This window comes from Macrobrachium rosenbergii, chromosome 24 (genome assembly GCF_040412425.1).
Source record: "Macrobrachium rosenbergii isolate ZJJX-2024 chromosome 24, ASM4041242v1, whole genome shotgun sequence".
NCBI classification, from domain to species: Eukaryota; Metazoa; Arthropoda; class Malacostraca; order Decapoda; family Palaemonidae; genus Macrobrachium; species Macrobrachium rosenbergii.
In genome coordinates this window covers 13,056,593-13,072,672 of record NC_089764.1, presented here as the reverse complement: position 1 = coordinate 13,072,672, position 16,080 = coordinate 13,056,593, and the positions used below count along the sequence as shown (strand labels likewise).

The following is a 16,080-nucleotide window of genomic DNA, read 5'->3' as shown; positions in this document are numbered from 1 at the left end:
GAAGGCAAAAGAATCAATGAAATAGTAAGCCTTGAAGGGAACGCATAATGAAAAACCCAGTATCACGATATCAAATTAAAAATAAGCAACTTTAGGCCTACAACCCGTTATTCACGGACTGATATCCATAAGTAGTATCAGGAAGAGCCCTTCTCAGAACTAACGAGAAAGAAAATATATTTTAGGAAAAACTGTTGCTATTATTATTACTGTCCAAGAAGCAACTCGTAATGGCAAAAGCGGAATGCTGTACAAGGCCAAGGGCCCCAATAGGATAAACAGCCCAGCATAGAAAAAAGAACGACAGAAATAAAGAATATGTCATAAGAACTAACAATGAAAAATAAGCTGAATAAAATAAACTATGGGATAAAACACATGCGAGGCTGCTCAACTAAAAGCCATTTGCACTAAGTTTGAACAGCAATTCCACCAATTCCATCAAATTCGCAGGAGGATCATTCCAAAATTTGATAACAGCTGGAATAAACCTTCTGGAATCATGTGTGGCATTGAACCTCGAAAAAGAAACTCAGGTACCTCAACTAACTGACAGTTTGATGCTCAGACTAGCACTAATAACTATCCCAACCGTGTCACCGATTTTCAGAAGTTTCAGTCATGACGATGTAAAAACAAAAAAATAAAATCAAGGCAAGGTATCATTCTAAAATACAATGTCATTATTTAACGATCTAAATGTAAGTTCATTGAGATATTTCAACAAATTTTGCCCTAGAGATACAGCAGAGTTTGCTTGTCAGCAACATCTGATATTCACTGAACATAGACTGACTTCTATCTGGTATCCAAAATTTTAGTTAGTTTTCAGATTGATAAAATCTGAAAATCTCATTATGATCACGTTAGAATTCAGATAATTTAAATTTAAATAATTTACAGGCGCTGAAGCCTTAAATTTACTTAAAATAAAATCCATTAAGTTGAAACGATATCATCACAGAGATTAAGAGACTGGCAGACTTGTAAGTAGAGCTGTCACAGATAACTAAGACTACCCAGGTTGTGGCTGTAAGTTATATAACCTTCTTCTATATTAAAAATAAACTCAATTGAGAAATTCTGTGCTAACAAGCCTCCACAGATGCCATTACACTGATGAGAGTGAGATTTATAAACGAGGCTCTAAATACATATTTGTTAGAAGTGACGATTGAAAGTCATATGAAATTGTGAATTATAGAGATCTAGTAAATTTAGACTTAATTCTTTCTTGAAAATTTCTTATGTGAAGAAAATCGACTACATCAAAACACTAAATATTTTAGGAACTGAGGCAAAATTTATAAACAGCAAGATAGTCTTTGTAATGTTACTTAATTAGACAATGTCAAGGTACTTAGAGCCTCACTGAAAAAAAAACTTCTAAACAAGAACTTTCAAAATTAGGATTAGCCCCTGCACTCCACATCCTGATATACTCTTGATTCTTGTTCTTGAACCCACGGATCTCTTCTCGATTTTCTTGAAGATTTTCTTGAAGTTTACAGAATCCTTAATGTACAGAACCACTAAATTTTGTGGTTATTTATTCATTCCATTTAAGTAAGCGACCAACTGTATTCTGAAAGAAGAATGAGAGAATTATTCTTCATAATTTATGCGAGATTAGTACTTTTCGGTATACAATGAACCCAAATCAGCACTTATCAAAATAATAAAAAAATTCGATAATCTTTAAATTTCAGTAACTACAAAATTTGTTTACTAAAATAATGTCACATTCATAAATTCCATTTAATATTAGTTCCCAGGGGATATGTGCTTTCTGAAAATCTAACTTATCCAGAACTGAAAATTACCTATTAAACATCATCTCTGGCTTAAAAATAAGTCAAAGTCTCACAGGAGCATAAGTAAATGAGTTCCAAAGTGTTTCTTGGTAAAATTATGTCAACGTTTGTTTTTTTTAAACTGAATTCAAGTAAAATAACTGAGCTCATTCAAATAAACATCTCTGTTTTGAAATATGTATTAAAATGTCTTAGAAACCTAAATTTAAATTCATATACATTTACCAAATAGCTTATCTACCACAAAATGCAATAAACTAACCTAGTTTCTCATCTTATTTTGCAGGGACCAGAGGACAATATTACCTTTCAGAGCATTTTTGAACTAGTAACAATGAAATGCAATAAAAAAAAACGATGAGAGACTGTTATGGATATGTTATATTCAAAATTACTTTCCCCAATAAGTTAAATGAGCTACGTTTGAAAGAGAACTTACCTACTTTGCAACCTAACTGGTACTGACATTTCCAAGATAACTCTGATGGTGAAAATATAAACTTAACTTTCAACTGATGAATGCTAAGCCCTACTGGTCTAAGAGATGACCCCCTTTGATGCCACTCTTTCCTTGGAAATGTTTTGACATCTTATCCTAAGTAAAAAAGTATGATGAAAACGATGGTTGAGGGCTTTAAGGCCTAAACCATTGCGTTTTATCAGATTTCTGCAATTTTTGTAATTTTTCATGCATTTTTTGTGATTTTCCGTTTTCTATTTTCCATTTATTCTATAATCATTATGTTGATACTCTTGTATATGTGGCCTTTACCTTAACCCAACTCAGTTTACATTAATTTGCTGCATATCTTTTTCCGGATAATCAAGCAGTCTTAGAATGTATTCTTCACACTGAACCTGGGTCAGTAGCAGGAGAAACCACACGTCCTTTTACAGCACAAACATGGGCCACGGCAAGAAGATCAGCAGAACACATGGCACAGGGAACAAGGCCTTCAAAGTATGTAAGTGTGTGCACCAAGGTCTTGTCCATTAGTGATGATAATTTTCATTTATATGGCTATCATCCCAGGTGTCGCAAAGTTTTTTCTGCTGTCAGAAGAACAGTAGATATTACAAACCAAACAAAATCTAGCTCTAACACTGATACTTGTAGTTCTAAAACTAGACCTGATAATACAAAACAGACTGTAACTGATGTTTGTAGTACTAACACTAGATCATCAAAAACAAAACTGAATGTGTCACGTACTGGTGCTTTGGGGCATAAATGCATTTTCTGTCACAAGTCCCGTGTGTATAATGCTAAGAAAAGAGGGGGTTTAAATGAAAATGTCAGTACCTGTCAAACAAAAATGGCTGAACAGACCATCAAAAAGCTTTCCAATGGAATCCAAGTCCTACACTTAGAAATGAATATGGTCACATTGATTTCCTAGCAAAGGAAGTGCATTATCACGATTCCTGGCAAAACAAGATATGTTTTGAAGATGAAAAGTCTCAGTAAAGTTAGCGATGGTGGGGTGCAAGAAGGTCTCATTGAAAAAAGACAAAAAGCCCATGAAGAATTGCAGAGATTTATTGAGTCTGAAATATTCATACAGAAGTCTTTCCCTCTTGTGCTGTTGAATGACAAATTCTTGGAACTTCAAAGAAGGGAACATATAAGAAATACATCTTCAAAACCTGATTATTTGCTGGAAAAGCGTGTCTCATTTTGGAGACAAACTTGATGCAAAGATGAAAAGTAAGAAAGAAGGCTACTTTATTATCCATTGCAAAAGATGCCATGGAAAAACAAATAACAGCTGTTGCTTTGTACTTGAGGCAGAAGATATTGCAGCTAGATGAGACAATTTTCCTCAAAACTAACTGCTGATAACCTAGTAGAAAACAAAGTGGATACGCCTGAAGAATTGCTTCACTTTTACAAAGTGCTCTATACTGGTGCAGATGGTGATGTTGGCGTAAGTGAGAGAGAAGACAGATAACACATCAAATTCTACAGATGATGACATATACAAAATTACCAAGGGTAGAGTGAAACCCTCCAAGCACATACTTTTAGGAATGGGATTGAAGTCAATGGTAGGATCCAGGAAAGTTTTAGAGGTTTTAAATAATTTTGGTCATTGCATTAGATGCCATGTTGCTGAAGGGTATGAAACAGTATTAGCACAAACTATCATGGAAAAAGATAAGTGCTTGCCAGATGGTTTAGTTCGTGCGAAGAATCTTTCTACCGGCCTAGCATGGGACAATTATGATGAAAATACTGACACCTTGGCTGGAGAAGGTTCTCACCATGATACGCAAGGGATATACTAACAAATGTACCAAAGTTTGAAAAAGCTCAAGGACCCCCAAGAACAATCACCATCAACACTGATGCAAGAAAATTGTACATCATCATCTCATGTCGACGATGAACCAAATATTCCTTCGAAAAATGCATCTGGCAGACAAAAAAGAACATTGGTAGTATTTGAACCTGACCTGGAGCCGGTGCATAAAAAGTTAAAAGTTGCTAGCTTTGAATTTAACATGACTGAAACTAACGAATCACAGTCATACAGCTTTGAGAAATGGAGAGATGTTGCTTGGACCCTTACCACCTCAAACAGTGGGATACATACAGAACATAGGCTTACTTCCAACAAGACCCGATGTAGTCAAAGAGACTGCCACCCAAAGTCTTAAAGTTACAGATGAGTGTGGAGAGAAATACATCCCTAACACGTATGACCTAGGCATTGCCAAGCCTGCTCTCTTATTGCAAGACAGTTTTAAGCTTGAGTTTCGTCGTGTATTTGTAATGGTTGGTGCTTTTCACCTCATATACCACTATCTGGAAGTCTTAGGTTACTATCTAAATGGAACAGGGACTGACTCCACTCTTGCTGAGAGTGGGGCCTTAGCCAAAGGGTCAGTCATTGGCTTTCTGTTGGGATGACATTATAATCGAGGCAAACACCTACATGTTCTTCTAGCAATTGCACTTAGGATGAAGCACCAGGAACTTTATCTTTCTCAACAGGGAAACCAAGATATGCATATAGGAATAATTACTGCAATAGCAGACCTTTTAAAAAATCCCTCAGAAAGTGAATACACAAAGCTAGAGGCAAAGCCAGAGTTTATGAAGCTGATGTCTCATTATTTCAGATTCTTTGATGAAACATTAGAAGGGATCCATGGATCTACTGCCAAGTACTGGGCACAGTATAGAGCACTTGTGGATATCTACTTACTGACTGTTTAGCAGAGCTATGCGAAGTAATGATGTGGGCCTTTTCACTTATGTGCTTGGAAAAATGACATATCTTTTTTTGCTGGTGGAAAGCCAATTATTCAAGTATATAACTCTTTGCTATGTCAAATTGCTAAACTTTGAAGAAAAGCATCTTGGTCTGAAAGACCAGCTTTCTAAAGAAAACTTTTATGTGCAATTGTCTTCAAATAGTTTTGCAAGACAACTGGTGGATATGGCTGTAGAATGCACTGTAAATGCAGATGCAGCCTCTCAACTTACGGACAGGAGTTCATTTACAGTCTCCCAGCAACTAGATGATGGGCCTTAGCTAGAGCTGCAAGAGGTGTTATTGTTCAGGTTTTATTGGAGAAGGCAAACATGAGCAACAAAGATAATCTTTTACAAGAGCTGCAAAATTTTCGGATTAAAAGAGATAATCAGGACCTCGCAAATTTATCAGCGAACATAGATGAAACCATTAACCCCTTCCATGATGACCTGCAGGAGGATGGTAATTTGTATGTCCTGTCGACAGGAAGGCGTTAAAGAGGATCTCTTGAAGTTTATACAGACTGGTGAGGCATGAAAACAAGTTTATTGAGGCTGCATCAAAGACTCTGACAGATTCAAGAAACCCATAAAGAGAAGGAGAGTGAAGAATCTAGCAAGTGCAGAAGTTGCAAGAAAAGTTAGGGGGAAAGATTCCAAACTAGTTGTACTGAAAACAACCACTGATTTGTTAGGTCGACTTGTAATGTATATCTAGCCTGCACACAGGAAATCGATTTAGCAAGGGTTTTTGAATACTTTCTGACACCTTTACCACTGTCTCTAGCAGGTATCGATGGCTCAATGAATAAGACATCTAAGTAAGCCTTAGCCAATCATCTGAATGATTTGGTGTCACATGGTGTACCAGATGAAATTGATGTCATCATATACAGGTATGACAAGATGGCAATTATCCAAGCTTTACATTCAAGCATTCCAGATTCTTATGGTGGCCTGGCAAGGAAGCTTTTGATCATGGTGTGCAAGACAGATGCCAGTGAGCTTCATGCAGTTTTTGATACATATAAAAAGAGCATCAAAGACGTTGAACAGGAGCTTAAAGGTGAAATTGAAGGTGACAGGTGACTTTAAACCAGCCTTAAATCCAAGGCCTCCAGAACAGTCCTAATCAAATTTCTGATTCAAGAGTGGAAAGTTGACAAATATGCTGAAGTGATATAAGGCAAGGCAACCCAAAAGTAGCACAGAGCTAAGGTAATGGAAGCAACCCATGCAAAAGTAGCACAGAGCTAAAGAAGTATGGAAGGAATGGTGCATAGTTCAGAAGTGAGGAGGAACAAGATGAATAGTTCAGTCCCCATGTATTGCTGCTGACCAAAGCCAGTTTAGAAGCTGATGTCTTTCTGTTGATGAAACAACACTATAATACTGGGCACAATATATAGCAGATAGCAACTGTTTAACAGAGCCTGAACATGTTCTTCTAGCAACTGCATTTCAAAGCTAAACATTGATGAAGACCACTTTCAGGAATAGTTTTTTTCTCAACAAGGAAACCAAGATATGCATATAGGAATAATTACTGCAAAATAATCTTTTACAGACCAAAATTTTTTTAAAAATCAGGACCTCAATTTAAAGTGAATACACAAAGCTCAGAGGCAAAGCCAGAGTTTAGGAAGCTGATGTCTCATTATTTCAGATTCTTTGATGAAACATTAGAAGGATCCATGGATCAAGAAAAGTTATACTAGCTGTACTGAAAACCAAACTAGATTTACTAGGTCGCTTGTACAGTATATAGCATCGATTTAGCAAGGGTTTGTGGATATCTACTTACTGTTTAGCAGAGCTATGTGAGCCTTAGCCAATCAGTAATGATGTGGACCTTTTCACCAGATGAAATGTGCTTGGAAAATGACAGACATCAAGCATTTTTTGTTGGTGAAGCTTTTGAAAGCCAAATTATTCAAGTTTTGATACATATAACTCAAAGATTTGCTATTTCAAATTGCTAAACATTGAAGACTTTAAAAAGCATCCTGGTCTGAAAGACCAGTCCTAATCTTTCTGAAAGAAAAGATTTCTGTGCAATTGTCTTCAAATAGTTTTGCAAGACAACCTGTAGCACAGAGTTATGTATGAACGGTGCATAGTTCAGAATGCACTGTAAATGCAGATGCAGCCTCTTTCTGTTGGGACGACATTATAATCGAGGCAAACGCCTACATGTTCTTCTATCAACTGCACTTAGGATGAAGCACCAGGAACTTTTCCATTCTCAACAGGGAAACCAAGATATGCATATAGGAATAATTACTGCAATAACGGTCCTTTTTAAAAATCCCTACATAAAGCTAGAGGCAAAGCCAGAGTTTATGAAGCTGATGTCTCATTATTTCAGATTCATGAAACATTAGAAGGGATCCATGGATCTACTGCCAAGTACTGGGCACAGTTCAGCTTTGTAGTAATGATGTGGACCTTTTCACCATGTGCTTGGAAAATGACAGACATCTTTTTTTTTGGAAAGCCAAATTATTCAAGTATATAACTCTTTGGTAAACATTGAAGGAGTCTGAAAGACATTAAAGAAAACTTTTCTGTGCAATTGTCTTCAAATAGTTTTGCAAGACTACCATGGATATGGCTGTAGAATGCACTGTAAATGCAGATGCAGCCTCTCGACCTACAGGCAGGATTTCATATACAGTCTCCCAGCAACTAGATGATGGGCCTTAGCTAGAGCTGCAAGAGGTGTTAGTGTTCAGGCTTTAGTGGAGAAGGCAAACATGAGCAACAAAGATGATCTTTTACACGAGCTGAAAATTTTTGGATTAAAAGAAATAATCAGGATCTCGCAAATTTATCAGCGAACATAGATGAAACCATTAACCCCTTCAGTGATGACCTGCATGAGGATGGTAATTTGTATATCCTGTCGACAGGAAGGCGTTAAAGAGGATCTCTTGAAGTTTATACAAACTGGTGAGGCATGAAAACAAGTTTATTGAGGGCTGCATTGAAGACCCTGACAGATTCAAGAAACCCATAAAGAGAAGGAGAGTGAAGAATCTAGCAAGTGCAGAAGTTGTAAGAAAAGTTAGGGGAAAAGATGTCAAACTAGCTGTACTGAAAACAACCACTGATTTGCTAGGTCGACTTGTACTGTATATCTAGCCTGCACACAGGAAATTGATTTAGCAAGGGTTTTTGAATACCCTCTGTCACCTTTACCACTGTCTCTAGCAGGTATCGATGGCTCAATGAATAAGACATCCAGGTCAGCCTTAGCCAATCATCTGAATGATTTGGTGTCACATGGTGTACCAGATGAAATTGATGTCATCATATACAGGTATGACAAGATGGCAATTATCCAAGCTTTACATTCAAGCATTCCAGATTCATAGGGTGGCTGGCGAGGAAGCTTTTGATCATGGTGTGCAAGACAGATGCCAGTGAGGTTCATGCAGTTTTTGATACATATAAAAGGAGCATCAAAGACGTTGAACAGGAGCTAGAGGTGAAATTGAGGGTGACAGAGTTGTTATCATTGGAAGTGCACAAACTCGACTTAAAGACTTTAAACCAGCCGGAAATCCAAGCCCTAATAAAATTTCTGATTCAAGAGTGGAAAGATAACAAATATGCTGAAGTGATACAAGGCAAGAAGGTAATAGCAACCCATGCAAAAGTAGCACAGAGCTAAAGAAGTATGGAAGGAACGGTGCATAGTTCAGAAGCGAGGGAGGAACGGTGAATAGTTCAGTCCCCGTGTATTGCTGTGGCCACATAGAAGCAGATACAAGAATCTTTTACCATCTCTGCCAGATCGAAAGTGGTAGTAATGTTGTGGTGAGGGCAAGTGATACTGATATACTGATTCTGTTGTTGTTCTTCATTTCACAGGTAGACCTGAGAATAAGGATGGAAACTGGCTGGTCATCAGATAACACAAGGCGATACATAGACATTAATAACCTACCAAACCATCTAGGTATTAAGTATGCAAAACCCTGTCAGGCCTACATGCTTTAACAGGGTGTGATTATGAATCCAGCTTTGCTAGAAAGGCCAAAGTAAGATCACTGCAGATTGCAAGAGAAAATGATGACTTTCTCAAAGGTCTTTCCATGCTGGGAGAAGAAATAACACCAGACCCTGGCAGCAGCAAAAACACAGAACAGTTTGTTAGTACTCTTTATGGAATGCCAAAAGCCACATCAGTGAATGAAGCAAGAAAAGAAATTTTTGAGTAGTAGTATAAGCCAAAGAAAAATGAACCGCTACTATCCAACATTACTGGGCTGGATGCCAAATGTCACCCCCATGCCACGACTGCCTTACGCAGAAAATCAAGAGGACAAACTACATCTTCAGAGAAAGATCAACTGAACAAGGATGGGAAGAGAAAGAAGGCGTGTATAAACTAGTGTGGTTTACGGGTGATCAGCAGCCCACAGATCTTAGCAAGCATATTGAAGAGAGGCAAACTGATGAATTTGAGAATGAATTCACCGACATTCATGCTGATTCCTCTGATTCTGATGATTCAGAATCAGATGAATGAAGACCATGAAAGTTTTGATCAAAGACCATCAAATGAATGAAAAGATAGCTATCAATTGTGTAGTGATAATTAACTGATAACTATCTAATTGTGTAGTGAAGTTTTTGTTTTGATAGAGTAATTAATAGTGTTATATGAAACACTTTTGAGTGAAAAAAGTACTAATATTTATATCATTTTTAGTTATCTGACACATAGGAAATACCTATTGCTTGCAAAATATTCACCTTATAACTTTTTAAATGAAATATTTTAATTTCTCACACTTTTTTCATTTAAAATATGATTTTAGTATCAACATAATGATTATGGCATAAATGGAAAATAGAAACGGAAAATCGCAAAAAATGCATAAAAATTGCACAAATTGCAGAAATCTGATAAAACGCAATGGTTTAGGCCTTCAAGCCCTCAACCATCGTTTTCGGTATATTTTTTTTTTTTTTTTTTTTTTACCTAGGATAAGATATCAAAACCTTTCTAAGGAAAGATTGGAATTAAAGGGGTCATCTCTTGAACCACATAGCCTTTGTTCTACTTGCAGTGTTTGATGTAAGCTTGCTTCAGTCCATCCTCTATCATCTAAGTTCCTGTAGTTTAAAATTTCCTCCAATCAGTCAAATAAAAATTGGGGTTTCCACTTGAAAGTCTTTCCCCTGTCACCTTTGGCCACTGGATTTTCCAAGTGCAGGCAGTTATGCACATCTGAAATGGAAAGTTGGGTCATTTTCAACTTTAAGTTGTATAAAAACCGCTAAGCCACTAATCCCCAAATTCAAAATATTATAAGTGATTTGATTCATATAGAGAATGTTTCGGGAATATCATGCTATAACGCACAGCGCAGTTGTTTACTTTCCTATTATTATGCAGGAAACTTAACCTGGTCCTCTTGAACAAAAGAATGATAATGAAAATGCTAAAATGAAAGCACAGATCAAGACAAAATTAAAACTTTGGAAGGCTTATATAGGTGGAAAAATACTCAAGTCCAAAAAAGTTTTCCAAGGAAATAGATTTTGGAGAAAAGAGTAGACTAACAAGACTCTGGAAGTGGTTACCGCGTAACGGTTCAAGTGGAATAAGTGTTTATCAGATGCATTTGACGAAAAATATTTTTCCTCAGGTGCCTGCCCCTCCAAATGCAGTAGAATATAGCACTGGCAATTAGCATTGGTTCAAAGAATGAAAAGATCGTTCCCGAACATCGTTCATTTTTAATCAGATGGTAGCTTATGCTAAATTTTGATCATCGATCAAGACCACGGCAGCAGATGTACTTAGTTTAGGTGTTGAACTTTCAATAAACATTTTGTCAAACCGTAATTTGTGAAACACATTCTTGGCGAATTTTACACCAATATCATTCTTCAAGGGATCCCGCGCAAAAAAACTAAAACATCATTTAGTATCTTGATTGGAAACAACTGGAAGACATTTAAGGTCACTTGAAGGTACGTGGCCATTATATAGTATTAATAATGGGTAAAGCTGCCCTGCTGGCACAGTTTCCTAATTTGAGTACATATTTTCGTCGATAGATTCTAAAATTACCCCCAAAATATGACGTTTCAGCTACATACCCATACATCCGCAGTGTTTAATTAAAGCTTGCCTCAGTTCATCCTGTCTCATCCAGGTTGGTCATTTGACAATTTCCTCCCATGAGCCAAATGCAAATTGTGCTTTCCACATGAGTCTTTCTGCTGCCGCCTTTGGCCAGTTGATTTTGTACATGCAGGCAGTTATACACATCTGAAAAGAAAAACTATACCATTTTAATCTGAAAGTTTTATAAACCTCTGTGCAACACATTTTTAATTTCTTCACGTAAGTGATTTGATTCATACACAGAAGAATATTTCCGGAATATGTTATAATGCACAGTACAGTTGTTTACTTTCCTCCAAACTACGTTGGACTAGCACCTGAAGTTTATAAACATTTTAATTTACCATGCTAAAGACAAAAGATTGCTAATAACAGAGAGCTCAAGAGAAAACAATGCTCGAAAAAAATTACAACTCTGGAAGGCTTATATTGGTGAGAATAAATACTAAAGTAAAAAAATAATGTTTACGAAAATAGATATTGGAAAAAACCGAATACTAATAAGGCTCTAAAAGTGGTGACCGCGTAAAGGTTCAATTAAAAAAAATGCTTAACAAGCATTTTACGAAAAACATTTTTCCAAGCGTGTCCGCCCTTCCAAATGCAGTTGAATACAGCAGCGGTAAATTAGCATCGGTTCAAAGACTGAAAAAAATCGTTCCCGAATATCATTCATTTTTAACTGGTCGGATGGATGTAGCTTATGTTAACGAATGGCAGCAGATGTATTTAGTCTAGGATGATGTAACTTATGTTAACGAATGGCAGCAGATGTATTTAGTCTAGGATTAGTGAAACCACTAATCCTAGATCTAAATTCACATTTGCTATTTGTTAACATAAGCTGCGTCCATCCGACCAGTTAAAAATGAATGCTATTCGGGAACGATTTTTTTGTCTTTGAACCGATGCTCATTTACCACTGCTGTATTCAACCGCATTTGGAAGGGCGAGCACTCTTGGAAAAAATGTTTTTCGTAAATTGCTTGTCAAGCATTTTTTTTAAATAAATTACTTTTTTTCAATAAATTACTTTGTCAACTGCAATTTGTCGGACACATTCTTGGCAAATTTCACACTAATGTTCTTCACAGGTTCTTACACAAAAAAATACATTTTATTTACTGTCTTGATTGAAAGCAACCGAGGCACCCTCTGGGTTGCTTGAAGGCAAGTAGCCATTAATATATATTAATAATGGGTAAAACTTCACTGCTAGCAGAGTTTTATAATTTGAAAATTGTCTGAAATAGTTGTGTCAACAGATTCTAATATTGCTTAACAATGTGATGTTTCAGCTATACCTGATCATCTGCGGGTCATACTGTCCACAGTTTGACCATGATGGATCTGGGCATGATTTTTATGGGACTTTGATCACAATGTTGTTTTTTAAAGCAAAGAAAACGAAAAGTCTAATTAATTGTATTTTTGTATTGCAGCCAATGCAAGTATACAGGCTTAAACAGTTATAACCTTGTCACTGAAATAACCACAATGCCCTCTTAATGTCTCGATTTCTTCATACAGTTTGGATATCCTTGTGACTACAGAGCCTAAGCACCGGCAGGATTCGACTCTGCAACCGGATTATCAGAAAAAATACCATTATCCACCTGACCGTGAAGAGTGTCCATTACTGATCACACTCAAATTCAGATACATTTACTAGAGCTGGAATAGACCCTCCCTCACCATCATAGTCAAGCATTCAATCGTTTAATACACTAGCCTTCTCATAATATGTTTAGAAACTAATACTTTCATTCGTGTTAAACCGGTTCAAATTAACTTAAATATTCATGGTTAGCACACACAATAACAGATATGCCAATCACTGTGCACGAGCTTTGCCTTATAGCTCAGTTACCGGATGCTTGTTGTATCGTTTCCCTGAGACCAGCAACCTTCCACCTTCCACATCAAGATTAATGACCCTGTTTACTCTGGTCTTCTAGCTTTGTTTAGTAGTGAATTGTCTAAGTAGTTCTGACCCATGTTAAACTAAATGCCAGCAAACCTTACAAAGGCCTTGATCACCTCAGGAACTACAGGTCAAGATCCCAATGACAACAATGGTTAGATATATTACTACAGATATAAGAAAGGGTGTTAAAAACAGCAGTTACTACTGCTAGGTAAGAAATGTTTGATGATCCAGTTACTATGACGAGAAGAATGGCGTCCTTTGATAAAATGATTTAGCAAAAAGGAGCTGAGTGCCATGAACATGAAACTGAGAAGGAGCCACTTGATGGTATCACGCTATCTAAAAGTGATAATTGGCAATTGATGTATGTTATTTTACTTGCTTTACAAGAATTGAAACTGAGGAACTGGAATTGCCACTTGAAGTCAACATTTGATTAGCATCTAAACATTCAAGCCACCACCCCCTCTATCAGTAAACATCGGTGCATTAGGTTGAGGGGTGTTTACTTGATTTTGAGTCACATTTAACCTGTAGAACCTGGAAATTCTGTAATTGACCTCATTTCAAAATGTATTGACTGTATGTCAGTGTAAGTCTACAATGAAAGTTCTGTAATTTACCTCATTTCAAAATGTATTGAACTATCTGCAAGATCTCCAACAAACCCTCGTAAGAAGGCTCTAAGATTTCCTTGAGGGACCTGGGAAACAGGATGTGGTACCTCATCCTAGCCTAATCACTACCCTTATCAACTCATCACTGTTTATTGGTAGTCATCTCATTGGTCCTCAGCAGACCATAAAACAACGTTATGCTGGCAGGAGGCGTGACTATTTTGATCTCCATCTGGGCAGTGAAATTTCTTATATCTATCTTGTAACATGCATTGAGAATGAATCTTAGAGCAAATTTACAGAAACCCAGTCAGAACTTACCAATAATGATGAGAACTGTTGTATATAGTAATGTTATAATGCTATAGTGTAAAAGTAAACGAATTAACAAAGTTGAAATAAAATACTGAATGTAACCCATCACAATTCAATTAGCCCAGATAATGGATCATGATTCTGCATTCTGTCAATCCCAGTATATGTAGATAAAAGCTTTTTCTACATATACTGCCGACTTCCCTACTGCCCCCAACCTAACCTAATGTGTTGCTCTACAACTTGATTAAAATATGAGAATGTATCCTTACCTAACCTATAACCTAACTTAACCAAGTCCTACCTAAATGGTCACTGCTCCTGCCCCGACACCCACCCTCCAGCCTATCCTGAAATTAAGGTCTAGGACTTTGGTGGTCTTTTTTCAAACTGCAGTCCCCCATTGTGGTTACACATAAAAGGACGTAATAACCAAACATCTCCAGCGAAAAAAAAAAAAACATCAAATTCGGCAAGAAGACACAAAAAACCTTAATGCTTAAAATTACTACTGACAAAAGCCTAGGATAATATTCTTAAAACTTGTTCATCTGCAAATAGTGCTTTCTTACCTGAATGCATATACTTTTTTGGGATTTTGGACGCATTTCCAAGTCCACAGATACAATGTAACACCAACATTTTTAATATAATCTTATAAATTATTAAAATATATTACCCACTGATGGACAGTCAAAGAGACCTAGGTAAATTTTGGTATCCTCATTTTCGTGGAGCTAAATTTCTATGACACTAAGATCATCTGGCGGCCAGGGTTGGGGAAATACAGAAACGAGTGGTTTACACCGCAATTAAGGGTAAAAAAACGCTCACAAGATAAACAGCGTGAAAAAATATTCTTGTACTTCATGAGAAATTAAACGTAATTACTAATCAGTTTTCAGGTATTTCAACCCGTAGTACAAATGTATATTACTATATCTTGATTTGGTTTCTGTTTTCCTTGATACCTTCTTGACTTCCCTTAATATTTCCCAAAAGGTAATATTTGGAAGTTACATGAAACTTGTTGAACCTATTCGATTCCAGTGGTAACCTAGCTCAGAATCTGCTAAAATTTCCTTTAAGCTGTAATATGATTTTTTTTTCAGAATAAGTTGACATCAGACGTAGACACTACTCTCAAACCATAATATACTAAGAGTATAAAATTATCTGGTCCCATACCACCCAAGGCACCTTTTGGAACCCACAAACTCATTTATCATAGGCCTACACACACGTATGCAAAGACATTCGAAGAATTATACCCACACTCCACGTTAAAACTGAAATCCATACTATTATAACACACAAATTCTTCAATTTTTGTTATTAAAATGCCAAACAACGTCTCACTGGAAAAAAAAAAAACCTTTACCTGTTCTGAGAGATGAAGTCGGTGTTAGACCGGTTGCTCCGCAGCTCACGGCTCTGCCCTTCAACAGGGTTCCAGTAATTTTTTTTTCCTCCAGATCTGGAACTATTACCGTTGATTTGTCAGTATTTCAGAATAATTCGCATTCATACTTTCCCATTAGGTATATAGTCGTGATGTTAATAACTATATTGAAATATGAATCTTTCAAATCATGTTAGTCATAACTCTGCACTCGATATCAACATGATATTTAGACCTATTAAGAAATCTTAATTGCAAATCGTAAAATTCAGTAGAATGTTGTGAGAAAGGGGCGAGATTTAAAATAAACGTGATATATTTATGAACTCAGCTTGAAAATTGTTATTTGAACGTAAATTTTACTTTTTTCCTAATTGGTGTAGATGCTTCAGAATAGAAAAACTCCGAGGACACCTACTGGCAGGTGTGAGAATTAAAAAAATACTCATAAAATGAAGTAGCAACTGGCAACGTTCGACGTGTTCGAAAAGATAGTGTCCAGTTAACAATAAACTACGTAATGGTTTATTATTGTAATGCACAGGAGAAATCATGCAAGTTTACTTATTAACTAAATGGTTTCCAAATAGTA

General features: G+C 36.5%; 1 long non-coding RNA gene across 1 annotated transcript; it reads right to left on the bottom strand.

The window, feature by feature from the left end:
• Nucleotides 1-716: 716 nt before the first annotated feature.
• Nucleotides 717-15,571, bottom strand: LOC136851872 (uncharacterized). Its single transcript, XR_010856982.1, has 4 exons — nucleotides 15,468-15,571; nucleotides 11,197-11,368; nucleotides 10,156-10,318; nucleotides 717-1,585 (listed from the first exon to the last, which is right to left on the bottom strand). It is a non-coding gene; the product is annotated as an uncharacterized lncRNA (long non-coding RNA).
• Between the last annotated feature and the right edge of the window lie 509 nt (nucleotides 15,572-16,080).